This window comes from Lissotriton helveticus, chromosome 4_1 (genome assembly GCF_964261635.1).
Source record: "Lissotriton helveticus chromosome 4_1, aLisHel1.1, whole genome shotgun sequence".
NCBI lineage: Eukaryota > Metazoa > Chordata > Amphibia > Caudata > Salamandridae > Lissotriton > Lissotriton helveticus.
This window is the reverse complement of record NC_136063.1, coordinates 130,973,709-130,987,635: the sequence shown is the minus strand read 5'-3', so window position 1 is coordinate 130,987,635 and position 13,927 is coordinate 130,973,709. Positions and strand designations below refer to the sequence as shown.

Here is a 13,927-nt window from a genome sequence, read left to right as displayed (position 1 = left end):
CTCTCAAAGAGCTGCATGCAAACTGCAAGGAAAATATTAGAGCTATATATTTTCTACCCAGTGTTTCGTTGTCCTATTCTTGCAAAAAGGCTTCACTTGGGTAGAAATCAATTCTTCTTATTAAAGAAAACTCCTAACAAATGTGTACCATTTTAAATTCTGAATTTGTGTTTTTCCAGTCCAAGGACTCTATACTGCCTACCAGTATGGATGACATGTGACTCCTACTCCTTGTAGGCATCTGTCTTATGTAACATTTCCTACATACTTACACTGCTATGAGTGGCGCTATAAAAGTAAATGAATCTAAGATACAGTGGTTATAGAGACTTGAGTGGCATTGTCAAATGGCGGTACTGAGGGAATCAGTGGCTGAGGTGGTAATTGGAGGGGCACCAACAAACATTGTCGCACAGGGCGCCACTCGTGCTAAAGCCAGACCTGTAGCAGGGATTTAAGTGGGATGAAAAAACTGGGGAGTCGCTCAAAGGGGCGTGGCCGATGTAAATAAGGGCATGATTAAAAACACCTAAGCTGAAAATCTGTGCTTAGCATATAGTGTGCTGCCCAACTTGTCTTTTGCTGTTTCTGTCATTGCATCCAGATATATGATACAACAAGAAACATTTTACCTACAACAAGTCAGGATTATTGGCTTTGTTAGTTGCATCAGATAGATAAGCAGCAACTATGGCTTTGTTGCATATAATACTGAAAATGGTTCAGCTCTGAAATGTGATTGTGAAAGAATAAAACAAGTCTCTTTGAAGTTATATCAAAGGCTTAGCAGTGGTACTGCTGCAGAGTGAGATTTTTTTCCACCCTGACGCTGAAGGCAAAAATGGAGAGCCCGATATGGCCCATCTCAGCATCTGCATTTAAGAACTGCTAGCACCGCCAGCAACCGGCCCTCTTAAAACCCTGGTGACGATGTTGCTGCTCCTGCATGTTAAAAATAGAAGAGAAATGCAATCAATGAATCAATCAAGCATGGGGAGGGTTCTGCTTCTGAAGGCTGCTAGGTCTTGGGTCTGCCATAGGTTGGTGGGGAGGGTGTTCCAGGTCTTAGCGGCGAGGTGGGAGAAGGATCTTCCGCCGGCGGTCATTCTTCGGATACGGAGAAGTGTGGCGAGGGCGTGGCTGGCGGAGCGGAGGTGGCTGGTGGGGGAGTAGAAGTTGAGTCGTCTGTTGAGGTATGCTGGGCCGGTCTTGTGGAGAGCTTTGTGTGCGTGGATGAGGAGTTTGAAGGTTATCCTCTTGTTGACGGGGAGCCAGTGCAGGTCTCTCAGGTGGGGTGTGATGTGGCTGCGGCGGGGGATGTCGAGGATCAGATGTGCTGAGGCGTTCTAGATGCGTTGCAATCGTCTTAGGAGCTTGGCCGATGTTCCTGCATAGAGGGTGTTTCCGTGATCCAGCTTGCTGGTGATGAGGGCTTGGGTGACTGATCTTCTTGTCTCAGTGGGGATCCATTTGAAGATCCTGCGGAGCATTCAGAGGGTGTTAAAGCAGGATGAGGAGATGGCGTTGACCTGTTTAGTCATGGAGAGGGTGGAGTCGAGGATGATCCCCAGGTTGCGTGCGTGGTCGGTGGGTGTCGGGGCTGTTCCTAGGGTTGTCGGCCACCAGGAGTCATCCCAGGCTGAGGGGGTAGAACCGAGGATGAGGACCTCCGTTTTGTCCAAGTACAGCTTCAGCCAGCTATTTCTCATCCATTCGGCTATGGCCTTCATTCCTTCATGGAGGTTGGTTTTGATGGTGTGAAGGTCTTTGGTGAGGGAGATGATCAGCTGGGTGTTGTCGGCGTAGGAGATGATATTGTGCTGTCGGGCGACGTGGGTGAGCGGTGCTATGTAGATGTTGAACAGCGTCGGGCTGAGGGAGGAGCCCTGGGGTACGCCCCAGATGATTTTGGTGGCAGTGGAGCGGAAGGGGGGGAGGCGGACGCTCTGAGTTCTGCCGGAGAGGAAGGATGTGGTCCAGTCCAGGGCCTTTTCTTGGATCCCGGCATCGTGTAGGTGTGTTCGTAGTGTGCGGTGGCAGACCGTGTCACAGGCGGCTGACAGGTCAAGGAGGATGAGGGCCACTGTTTCTCAGTTGTCAAGCAGGGTTCTGATATCATCGGTGGCGGTGAGGAGGACGGTTTCGGTGCTGTGGTTGCTGCGGAACCCGGACTGGGACGGGTCCAGGATGCTGTTCTCCTCAAGGAAACGGGTCAGCTGTTAGTTGACGATTTTCTCCGTGACCTTCGCCTGGAACGGGAGCAGGGAGATGGGTCGGAAGTTCTTGAGGTCCTTGGGGTTCGCCTTGGGTTTCTTGATTAAGGCTTTGATCTCAGCGTGCTTCCAGATTTCTGGGAAGGTTGCTGTCTCGAAGGAGATGTTGATTACTTTCTGGAGATGGGGTGCGATGGCTGTGCTGGCTTTGTTGAAGATGTGGTGAGGGCATGGGTCTAGCGGTGATCCGGAGTGGATGGTGTTCATGATCTCGCTGGTGTCCTTGTCGTTGACGCTGGTTCATGAGAGCAGGCGGTTGGTGCAAGTGGTGGTCGTGGGGGCAATGGTTGTTGGGGCAATCGTGGCATGGAAGCTGTTGTGGATGTCGGCGATCTTTCGGTGGAAGAAGGTGGCCAGTGCGTCGCAAAGGTCTTGCGAGGCGGAATATCGTTGGTGTTGGAACTGGGGTTGGAGAGTTCCTTCACGAAGTTGAAGAGCTCTTTGCTGTTGTGTGCATTGTTTTCCAGGCGGTCTTTAAATGAGGCCCTCTTGGCGGTTCTGATGAGTTGGTGGTGTCTGCGGGTGGCGTTCTTGTGGACTGTGTAGCTGTCAGGTGTTCGTTCGCGGAGCCAGTTCTTCCTTAGTTTTCGGCATGTTTTTTGGAGGCCTGGAGATCTTCGGTGAACCAGGTGGCTTTCTTGTTGGTGTGGCTGTTGGAGGGAGTCTTGAGCGGGGCGGGGGTGTTGGCGCAGTCGTTGATCCATTCTCTGAGGTTGCGGGCAGCGGAGTCGGGGTTGCAGTGGTCTGTGGGTGGGTACTGGGCAAGGGTGGTGGTTAGCTGGTCTTCTGTGACCCTGCACCAGCAGTGTCAAGGCATCTGTTGGGTGCGTTTATGGGCTTCCTGAAGGTGAAGTCGATGCAGCGGTGGTCGGTCCAGTGGGGTTCGGTGGTGTGGTTAAAGGAGATGTGGGGGCTTATGGTGAAGATGGGGTCCAGTGTGTGGCCGACGGCTTGGGTTGGTGTTGTCACGAGCTGTCTGAGTCCTAGGTTGGCGAGGTTGGCGATCAGGGTGGTGGAGTTGGTGTCATTGTTGTTCTCGAGCTGGAAGTTCAGGTCACCGAGGAGGATGTAGTCCGTGGAGGCGAGGGCGTGTGTGCTGATGAAGTCGGCGATGGAGTCGCTGAACTGTGGTTGGTGTCCGGGGTGGTCTGTAGACAAGGGTTCCTCTGAGGGTGGTATTGGGGTCAGTGTGAATCTGAAAGTGCATGTGTTCAGCGGTGCTGAGGGTATCCTCGGTGTTGGTTGAGACTCTGATGGTGTTCCTGTAGACAATGGCGATTCCTCCTCCTACGCCGTTGGTGCGGTCCCTGCGGGTGATCTTGTAGCCTTCTGGAATGGCTATGAAGATGTCGGGAGCTGAGGTGGGGTTCAGCCAGGTCTCCATCAGGAAGGCGATGTCTGGGGAGGTAAAATCGAGGAGGTCCCATAGTTCGACGGCGTGTTTGCAGGCGGAGCGGGTGTTGAGGAGTATGCGTTCTGAGGTAGTTGGGTCCTTCAGTGGGTGGTATTGCCGGCCAAGCGCTGGTGAAGCTGCTGTTCCGGCAGGTGATGGGTCCTTGGGTGCGCTTCGGGATGGCCTGGTAGCAGGTGTGTTCTCGTCCGGGGTTGAGTGCGTGGAGGGTGCTGGCATCGTAGCACTGTCGGTCGTTGTGGTGTTTGCGGGGGACAGGGGTTCTGGCGCTGGGCATGGTCCAGGCATGGACGGGCGCACTGAGAGAGTGAAAATGATTCTTTAAAGTCATGCCCTCATGCCATAACATCTCAACCAGTGAAGTGAGCAGTGTGAGCTGCGCACATCCATGTGACTGCTGTCACAGCAGTCTGGAAAAAAATGGACCCCCTGTGGCAGGGCAAAAAAACAAAGACCAAAAGAGACCCGTTTCGAGGCCCTCCTTTAAACAAGCATTTGCAATGCCACGGTCTCGCCTTTAGGATCTTAAAAGTATTTAGCCATGCAGCACATTATCCTGGGTGTTATATTAACTCTTCTCATTTAGCCTTACACAATTGCTGTAACCGGATGAAAAGAGCATTAGTTCTCAGTTTGTCGCCATGGAAAGGGGTTAGGGTAACTGTTAGTCCCAAACAATAATGTTTTACAAAAAACAACATGCATTGAAAAAAGCTAATGCATTGACAAAGTGAAAAGGCTGGCAGCATAAGTCAGACCAGCTAGCTTTGCAAATCCTTGTGTTGCTTTGTCAGGGAGGTGGAGCAGCAGAGGGCTGTGAAGGTAAAGAACAGTGTGGTATGAAACTGAAAGTGACTATGAGCAATAGCTAGACTGAAACAGAAGGGTGTTCTAGACTCGAGAAAGACACCAGCCGAACTTGAAATATGATCTGCGAAACAAATATGATTTGTGAAACTTGTTATAGTTTGAGATCGGGCTAACCTTTGCTGGAATGTCAAGGTTGAACAAGCACTGGCAAAGACATTAGGTCTGGCTTTAACTTTAAAATAATGTTGTATTGTAATGTGCAGCATTACAAGTTGATAGCATGGAAATTGATATGTATTTGTGTGGATGCAAAGAATCGTAGAAGAATTTTAGTAAGGATTAAAAGGTCGGATGCCAACCCTGAATATCCATGTAGGTTATTGACAGTCCTCATACTATCCGTGCTGATGCCAGAGAAAACCACCATAAATTATTTCGTTATCGAAGACATGTTAATATACGCGGTCATGTGTGTGCCCCTGAAAGCTGAATTCCAGGCAGCTGGATAAATAAACAAAATGATTACAACTGTGAGGAGGGCAAGCACGTATTTGTTGAAGCACATAACTTCTGTTCAATCAAAACATGTACTTTTGGCTCCCAAGATGTGGGCAGAGACAAAGCCTCCTCTCCTGGTGATTCTTTTTCACATAATTGTTTGGCGATAGCTGCGCTAACAAGCCAGGCGAGGCCCTAAACAGATTTTTTAAAAGAGAGCTGACCGAAAGGCTGGTATTTTAGTAGTGAAAGGACCATGTGTTAAAATCCCAATATTATAGGTTGTGGACTAGATTGTGAAACTTTCTATTTGGCTATAGTGATATTAAGAGACATTCTGACTAGTGCAAAGAAGCCTGGACACGAACTAAAGACATGGTCCCTGATTCTGCTAGGTTTGCTCATCGCTTGTATCATCAACTTGTTTTAAAACCTATCTATTTTTATTAAATATCATCATGAGACAAGAGTTTTAGCATTTGCTCTGAGGCAAGCAGAAGTCTGCAGTATTTTAATGTTATGCCAATGTAGAAAGGCAAATGTCAACCAGGATGACATCAAAATGTTAGAACCAAATTTCTTTAACAGCAACAAAGATGCTGTATAGTGAATTCAATTGAAATGCTGGGTTTATTCAGTACTTTTCAAATACTGTGTTCATACCTCAAGTTGGTCCAGACACATCAGCAAATGGGATTCTCTCATTTTCCATGTAGGCACTCCCTCGTGCACTAGGGCTCAGCCACCATTGAGTCTACACCGTCTTCTAAGGTAGTCCATTTCTTATTAAAGAAGGGACTATGCAGACTTTTTGTAATTCAGATGTGCACCCTATACAAGGCATAGGCTAGAAAAAAACACAATAGCATGTAAATTCGTGTCTTTTCTGCAGATGGTAGGGTGAAGTTAGTTTGCAGTGTAAATTGACTATTGACTTTGGTCCTGTAATTAAAAGCACATGCTGGTTACCACTAAAAACAGGTTTAAAATATTTGCCCATGAGCACCGGTGCCAACCTAGATTTTTAAGACAACTATTAGTTATGTAAACTACTGTTATTTGAATGTATTGAATGTAAATATTTCTAAGCTGGATACATTGAAACTCTCTGAGTTTGGCATTAAATATGGTTAAATGGCCAGAGTGGTGTTCTATTATAAATCTCAAGCATGTCTTTTTCAACAATGTTCTACATTTTCAGTTTGGTTCCAGGTAAGGAGAATAGTGTGGAAGGTATTTTTACTTGAGACACTTTTTTTTTTATACCTCGGAAAGCTACTATTGTGACATGATTTTTCCACCTCAGTTGTGGGCGCACTCAGTCAACAACGTGACATCATAGCTGCAGGCTGTCTTTCATACAGTGACATGGGAACAGGCCTCACGGGACACCGTATGTGAAAGTACCTCAAAACATACCAACAATAATAATAACATAAATAGTAAATAACAATTACCACGAAAAGTACTAGTGACTGCATGATATTAGGATGCATTTCCTGTATTGAGTTATTGACCATAAGCCAATCGTGAATAAACATACAGAGAAAACCTCACAGGTCTAGAGACCTATCTGATAATCCTTCTCAAGGGGCCTATTTTTCCAAAAGAGGTGAGGTTGAGAGCTTTAAGTGCCTAGGTTACTCATTACATAAGCACATACCCACCCTTTGGTAAGGGGGTGATACACAGACACATACTTCACAATTTTCCTTTTTACAGTAGTCGTAAGGTGATTCAATAGAGTTTTAAAACAGCACTTTATTCCATTTCTTTATCACAAACCATCTACTAATATCACGATTGATGTCCCATGTCTGGAGTTAGTAGTTGCTCTAGTCCTGGTATTTTCTTTGCACTGTGGTATGTGTACTTTTAATCTTCCTAGTTATTATATAGTACTATTAGTACCACAATGCACATGAAAATAACACCTGGCATAGAACAGCAGGAGAAATCTGCATTAACGTAGTCACCGTATCAGAGCGTTTACTTGGATGTTTCAGTACGATCTGAGAATGCCATCTGCCAGGTGTGGGTAAATGGCCATATACTAACTGTTTTTGATGTTGTCTGGTAGGTGCGATCGTACTTGTGTTGCGGGTGAGACCTCCCTACCAGTACCAGCACAAGAATGTAACTCAAAGAATTTCGCTTGAGTGCTCTGAATAAGTGTCCAGGATGCATGGGACGTTCAGTCTCCATTGCTGCAGTACAAAGAATGTCGAGAGCGGGCTGAGCAATCAGACACTTCAACATTCAGTCTGTAACAGCTGATATTGGACTGCTCTGGAACAAACTATTTCAAGTTCTAGTTAGGGTATTAGTGTTCTATGACGGGCTGTTAATATTGCAGATATCGTAACCGAGGCACAAAAAGATTAAACTATTTGCACAAGATTGTGTAGTACTGTAACGGTCTAGTCGACGCACGTACATGCACTCCTACATCCGCAGGCCAGGCGTGGCCTGCGGGGCTAAATAAAAGAAGGACGGGCGCTCGTGCGCGTCTCTTCCGACTATGACACGGTGTGTGCCTGAGTAGCTTTGCTGGTGCGCGACCTGCCCCTGCGCAAGCGACCAGGCCTCGAGACGGCCTCCTGAGGGCTCAGCGCACACCCCACTACATTGGCGACGAGCGGAGGGGGCCCGACCCTCGCCCGTACACCGGAGGTCTGACGGAGCCGTCCGCTCCCTTCCGCGGTGCCTACCGCGTGTCTCCTGGCTGCGGTGCCGGCCTCCACGGAGACGGCCTGCCCTTCCCTGCTCTCCTCTCCTGGGCCTGGGTGTCCTCCCCACTGCTGCACAAGTGGGGGGGGAACGAAGGGACGCCGCCGCTGCTGCCTCAGCTGCCCCACGTTTGCGACCAGTTGCTGTTTATTACGCTTCCTGCGTGATCCGCGGCCGGCGCCGCACCCTGCCATTCCTCACGCTTCTCGCGTGTGCGGCGAAAATCACTCTGCCATTACTCACGCATCACGCGTGTGCCGCGTTTTCGACCAGAGGAAGGCCTGGAGGGTTTCTGCTGCGCCCTGGAAGGGATACTGTTGGCAAGCCGGCAATTGACAAAGATCCCTGGAGGCGACCACGACCCCCACTTCAATGGCGGACTGCTGAACTCGCGGTGAGTCCAAGGTACACCGCACAGCTATCACGTGGTGTCACAGTGGGGCAAAAAGAGGAAAATAAACGCAGGCAAGGACACACGTCATCTCGACTAGTGGAGGAGCAGTAAAGACTCCTGGTACACGTCATCTACCCACAAAGACACTCTCACCATGGGGGACGGTGATCCACCTGCACCCGTCATCAACATCCCTTTTCAGCACGCCGCAGCGGGGGTGCTGCCGCCATTCAGTGAGGCGGTAGATCCGTCCACGGCCTCGCCGCGGTGGAAGATCTGGCTCGAGAGACTGGAAAATTACTTTGTGGTCACGAGGGAAACGGACAATGCTGTGAAGAGGTCACTGTTACTCCACTACGTGGGGGATGAGATCTTTAGACTGTTCAAACACCTACCTAATATGGGTGCCGCAGACAGCTATGACGCGACTGTTGCCGCCCTCAACAGCCATTTTGATCCCCAGTTGAACGTGGATTTTGAAGTGTTCAAATTGGGGCAAGCACTTCAACGGGAGGGTGAGTCGATGGATCAATTCCACACTCGCGTCAGAGAGCTAGCCAGCTCCACTGATGAGGATCAACCGAGGGCCATAAAGAGACAAATTATTCAGGGGTGTCGAGATAAGACACTGAGAGGGCTAATCCTACGCAAACCAGGGATTTCACTAGAAGATATCCTTATCTTGGCCAGATCTCACGAACTCTCGAACGTCAGAGCCACGGCTATGGAACAGGCCTTACATAAAGCCCCAGTCAAAACTGAAACCGTCAAGGTGGAACGTGCAGATGCCGTGTGGCCCGACCACGCAGCCGCAGAAAGGATACCGGAGAGATCCGCCCCAAGCCCGTTGTGGATACTGCGGCCATGAGCCCCACGCGGCCAAGGACTGCCCGGCCCAGGGACAAACATGTGCAAGCTGTGGAATCCCAAACCACTTCGCATCGGTCTGCCGCAGGAAGAACCAATCCAAGAATTCCAAGAGGTCATGGACGCCCACCAAGGCCGTTCGTCAACTGTCACTTACCGACCCACCCCTGGCGAAGGCAGAAAAACACCTACCCACGGTGTACGACGACTCGGAGTCGGAGGATGAAGAGGCATATGTCATTTCATTTGCACGGGAGCTCAAGCGACGACGACGGCTGCAACCAACATGCATCGTACAGATGGGGAAAAACGAGGTGAAGGCAGTCATTGATACAGGCGCCACCGTTAATGTCATGGGACTACAACAATTCAACAAGCTACGCCCACGGCCCGAAGTATTACCCTCCAAGACAAGGATTTTCACCTACGGAGCGGACACACCACTACCCCTCAAGGGAAAAATTATAATACCCATCCAGGCTGATGAGTCAGAAATAATGGCGACAGTCCACATAATCGACCGAGAAGCTGACACCATACTAAGTAGTCACACAGCGGAGGACTTGAAACTGATAGCTTTTGCCAATCGCATCAGAGCACATCAAGTGGATGAGCTATTGGAACGATTCCCTGAACTGTTCAAAGGCCTGGGATGCATAAAATGTGAACCTATCAAACTCCACATTGACAAGTCTGTCACTCCCACATTGTTACGCCACCGCCGGATACCATTTCACCTTCGCCCGCTGGTAGAAAAGGAACTTGACAAACTAGAGGGTTTAGCCGTCATCGAAAAAGTCACGGGACCCACCCTGTGGGTCTCGCCCATGGTCATTGTTGAGAAGCCTAAGCAGCCAGGCGAAATTCGCCTGTGTATCGACATGCGGCTACCAAATACAGCCATCCGGAGGGAGAGACACCTAACCCCCACTATGGATGACATTGTGGCCGACGTGAATGGGTCAAAGTGGTTTTCAAAAATTGACCTCAACGCTGGATACCATCAACTACCACTAGCAGAGGAAAGCCGGTTCATTACCACTTTTAGCACCCATCTTGGCCTCCAGCGCTACAAGCGCCTAAACTTCGGCATCTCTTCAGCGGCAGAGGTGTTCCAGAAGACGATCAGAGAACTCCTGTCGGGATTGCCGGGGGTAATAAATGTCAGCAACGACATTTTGATACATTCTGCCACCGCGTCAGAGCACCACAAACACCTTCGGGATGTCCTGAAGAGACTAAGCACCTATGGAGCGACGCTCCACAGAGACAAATGTCAGTTTTTTCAACCCTCTATTGAGTTCTTCGGCTATGTCTTCAACCAGGAGGGAATTCAGATTGACCCGAGGAAGTCCAAATCCATAAAGGATGCCCCAGCGCCAAAGTCCCCGACGGAAGTGAGGAGTTTCCTCGGGATGGCCACTTACTGTGGCCGATTCATACCGGGCCTGGGCACTCGAAGCGAACCACTGCGAGCACTGACCAAAACGGATGCCACGTGGCAGTGGGGCCCGAAAGAAAATGAAGCATTCCAGGGAATCAAAAATGCCCTCTTGGAGACAGCCACACTTTCTTACTTTGACCCCGCGAAGTGCACCGAGGTGATCGTCGATGCCAGTCCGGTAGGCCTTGGCGCTGTCCTGACCCAAGAACATGAACCCGGACAATGGACAGCCTTAGCGTTCGCCAGCAAGGCCCTGACCCCAACTGAAACCAGATACGCCCAAATCTAGAGAGAGGCTCTCGCCATCAAGTGGGCCTGCAGCCATTTTCACTTATATCTACAAGGACACTCCTTTGTCATGGTCACTGACCACCAGCCCCTAGTGCCCCTATTCAAGGGAACTGCCCCACACCCACCACCTCGCATTGAACGATGGGTGATTCAACTTCAACCGTACGAGATGGAGGTGGTATATTGTCCAGGGGCCAAAAATCCCGCTGATTACCTGTCGCGTCACCCCGCGCAACATGAGCCAGAACCAGTGGATGACGACTGCGAGGAGTACGCCCAGTGGGTAGCCCTCACCTCATGTCCACAATGCATGACGATAGAAGAGATCAAGGAAGCAGCCGCTGCTGACGCCGTCTACACAAGGTCGCTTCAGGCAGTTCGAGAAGGCTCGTGGGCTGATTACCTACGCCCACCCAACACCTGGACTGCAGAAGATAAAGAGGCGCTCACGAAGATCTGGCGTATCCGACATGAGCTAAGTGCCACGGAAGAAGGAGTATTACTAAGAGGGTCACGACTGGTGATACCGCAGAGCCTAAGACACCGGGCCACGCAACTTGCTCACGGGGGTCACCAAGGCACGACGAAGATGAAGGCGCGCATGAGAGAGAAGGTATGGTTCCCCGAGCTGGAATCCATGGTGGAGGAGTACGTGAAGAACTGCATGTCCTGCCAGTTGACAAGCGATCCTGAGAGACCTGCTCCGATAATCACGGAAGAAGCCTGCACAGCTCCATGGACCAAGGTCAGCATAGATTTTGGAAGTTTCCCGGGGGAAGGACATACACTGGTGGCCATCGATTCTTACTCCAAGTACCCATTAGTAGAGAAGGTTATCTCCACGGCATTCACACACGTAGGGCCGGCACTAGAAAGGATATTCTCCATGTTCGGCTACCCAGCTGAAATACGGAGCGACAATGGAACGCCGTTCCAGGAGGCTGAGTTTGCCACGTTCCTCAGGACCAGGGGCATTATACATCGGCGCATCACACCTCAATGGCCCCAGGCCAACGGACGTGGAGAGGTTTATGCGGACCCTCAACAAGGTGGTCCGGATAGCGGTGGTAGAACAAGCTGACCCCGAACAGAGACTGCACGACTTCCTACGAGAATACCGGGGAACCCCTCACTGCACCACACAGAAGAGCCCCTGGGCCCTTATGTTCCAAGGACAATGCAGGGACCTCCTTCCCACTGTCCCAGAGGGAACGCGGGGTATGACCAACACAAATGTCACACAGGAACGGAGACGACGAAACAACCAGTGGGCTAGCCGACGCCGGAAGGCCACGCCAAGACACCTGAGCCGGGGGGCCCGAGTGATCATACGAAACAGGCGCCCTGGGGGAAAGTTCCAAACTCGCTATGAGCCGGGTACCTGGACCATAACATCCACAAAAGGCACTATGATCACTGCAAGAAAGGGTGAAGAGGAAGTATCGAGAAACACCTCCTGGTTCAAAGTGATACCCCCTGTGCCGAGACAGCATTCAGAGATTACAGAAGAAAACAGTGAACCACCCGTAGCCACAGCACATGGGAATGAAAGCAACTCACCAGCAGGGAGTCAGACGGAGAGATCCGACCGGAGTGTGTATCCCCCACAGCACCAAGTACCATCAGAGACATCCCCCAAAGTATGGAAGGTGGCCGGGGCAACATCCAGAGGTACAACCTGCGGCCTAATCCACCACAGAGTCAGAAGTTAAAAGACTATGCCTGTTTGCTGAGGCCCTGAATCTGCCACCAAGGGACACGCAAGTACAGAGGCAATTTTATGTGAACTCTAAGTCTCGCTATAACCAATGTCCAGCCGCTGTGAAATTTTTATATAGTTGGATAGGGATGTAGTACTGTAACGGTCTAGTCGACGCACGTACACGCACTCCTACATCCGCAGGCCAGGCGTGGCCTGCGGGGCTAAATAAAAGAAGGACGGGCGCTCGTGCACGTCACTTCCGACTATGACACGGTGTGTGCCTGAGTAGCTTTGCTGGTGCGCGACCTGCCCCTGCGCAAGCGACCAGGCCTCAAGACGGCCTCCTGAGGGCTCAGCGCAAACCCCACTACAGATTGCACAATAAGGGAACATAGAGGCGCCGGGATTAGAGCTCAGGCTCACCTGGTACAGGTATCATTCTCTCTTGCTCATCTTGCTCGCTCTCTTACTTTGTCATTCGTGCTCTCCTCCTGCACCCTCACTCGTTTTTCTCTCCTCTTCTCACTCTTTCATTCTCTGTATTTGCTCTCTTTATCTCCCTTGCTCTTTTCACTCTCAGTGCTCTCTTTCCTTCTCAAACCCATTTTCTCTAACATACCCATAAGGAATACGCCCCGCTAGAACAGCAGCCGAGCGGATGCCACTCTGTACCCAGCCAACAGAACATAATGTCTGCAAGTGGGCTGTGCCCCTCCCCACCCCTCACCAACCCCCAGCCAGAAACAAGTTAAAATGCCGTTTTCCTTGAGATTTCTTGGTCAGCTTCTGACGCAATGAAACCTTCAGGAAGGAAAGAAGGAAAAATATGATTGTGCCGTTTCATGTGTCAAGAAAGGAAGGAGGGGCTGCTCAGAGAGGGGAGTGGCGGAGGGGGGTCCCTACGGGACTGCTGGGGCCTGCCTTGGGGGGGCGTTCCCTCTGCCATTTCTGGCACGATGCCAGAGCAGCCCCCTCACCCAGACTAGGGATTCTTGCGGCCTCTGTGATTAGCTGCGCTAGTGATGGCCGCACCTCTACTGAGAGAAGGCCTAGAAGGTTGTTTGCTGTGTGTGCATGCGTGCGTGCGCGCTCTCTGAGGCTGCACAACAAGTTGAAAGTTGAAACAGCACCGGCTTGATTGTCAGGCTGCTTAGAAAGTAAAAGCGCGCACATCACGCTAAAGGTAAACAAAACACATTGGGGCATATTTATGAAGGCCTTGCGCCGCCGGTGCGTCACTTTTTCCCATGTTAAAAATGACGCACCTGCGGCGCAAGGCCTTCATAAATCTGCCCCATTGTGATTTACACGAGTTCTATTGCTTTGAAGACACAAGAAGACATGAACGGAAGTGGGGGGTTATGGGGGATGGGGCGAAAAGTCACAGACCGAGGGAGGGGGCCACAGACTGAGGGAGGGGGCGGGGAGGGGGCTGGGAGGGGGAAGACAGGGAAGAAAATAGTTTTAGGAGTAAAGGGGCCAATAGTCGTAGAAGGATACAAATGAT

At 50.5% G+C, this 13,927-nt stretch overlaps 1 protein-coding gene across 1 annotated transcript in view; it reads left to right on the top strand.

Annotated features, from left to right (window-relative positions):
- LOC144828412 (uncharacterized) overlaps positions 1-13,927 on the top strand; it is a 2,343,931-nt gene that overhangs the window by 1,173,386 nt on the left and 1,156,618 nt on the right. The gene's annotated exons all lie outside the window — the stretch shown is intronic.